General features: G+C 46.9%; 1 pseudogene across 1 annotated transcript; it reads right to left on the bottom strand.

Annotated features, from left to right (window-relative positions):
* Positions 1–435: 435 nt before the first annotated feature.
* On the bottom strand, positions 436–990 carry LOC308279211 (large ribosomal subunit protein uL22-like; annotated as a pseudogene). The gene has a single exon. The product of its transcript is annotated as a large ribosomal subunit protein uL22-like (transcript).
* Between the last annotated feature and the right edge of the window lie 274 nt (positions 991–1,264).

Here is a 1,264-nt window from a genome sequence, read left to right as displayed (position 1 = left end):
AGATGTCATCCATTCATAAACGCTTTTCTTGACAACCTAAGTAGCCTTCGTTTATTGTCACTGTCGAACACCCATTCTTATGTTCTTTATAGTATTTGACCTCTGTCGAATTATCTTTTTCTTAAAGTGCTTATTCCCCACCCATCATATGCCACTAGAAAGTGTTACTGGAAGAGAATCTGTCGTTGTATCTCCCATGTCTGAAACAGTGACTGGCATGTAGTAGACACGCAATAAATATGTATTGAATTAATGTTGGACAAATTAGTTGGCAGTAGAGTGGTTACCACAGAAATACAGATAACAGACACTGAATTCTTTAATTAAATTGGTGGCAGATAGAAGCAAAATGAAAGGGGAAAATTACTAATGGACTAGTCTTACCCAGATTTCTTTTTTTTTGTTACTTTTATTTGCATTTATTTTATGCTGAATTTATTCCCGTGCCATTAGTTTTGGTTTCTTCAGTTTCTTCTGCCATATCTTTTTCTTCTGTGCAACCTCCTCTTCTGGTTTAGGAACAGTTTGCTCCTTCTCAATGAGGATCATCTCAGTGTGGCAGGGGGAGCTCATGTACGGGTTAATTCTACCATGAGCTCTGTATATTCGGCGACACATCTTAGGGGCTTTGTTCACCTGGATGTGTTCGATGACCAGAGAATCAACATCTAAGCCCTTAAGTTCAGCATTGCTTTCTGCATTTTTAAGCATGTGCAGCAAAAATTCTGCACTCTTTTTGGGCTACCGACCTTGTGTCCATCCCCACTGTTTGGCCTGGGCACACCTACCAACTCCACCGTGGTAATTCCGGAATGGCACACACTGCTTCTTTAAAGTGACATCTCTCAGATACTTGGTGGCTTTTCAGATATGCATACCCTTGATGGCCTGGGCAATTTCACGGGTGTTCTTAAAATGAACACGTAGATTTGAACCTCTTGATTTGCATGATTTTGTGGGGTTTTCTGGGCCAAGAGAGTAGCGAACCATTTTCACAGATCACCGCGGACACTGGGCGTCCAGGATCCAAGCCGCAGGCCGCACAGCCGCTGGCATCACGCCCTGCCCACACGCCCGCCCATCACGATTCTCTGCGGGCCGCCAGCCCCGCAGCACCAACCCGGGCGCTGGGCCGCGTCTGCCCGCACTGGGGGTTACAGATCCCCGCGAGGAATCATAGCCCCGGGAGTTTCCTTCCCGGGGGACTCGACGCCCGCCCCGTCGGAGCCAGAATGGCGGCGATAGCCGCGGGATTGAGAACTCG

This window comes from Muscardinus avellanarius (assembly GCF_963383645.1).
Source record: "Muscardinus avellanarius genome assembly, chromosome: X".
NCBI lineage: Eukaryota > Metazoa > Chordata > Mammalia > Rodentia > Gliridae > Muscardinus > Muscardinus avellanarius.
This window is presented reverse-complemented; position numbering and strand designations above follow the sequence as displayed.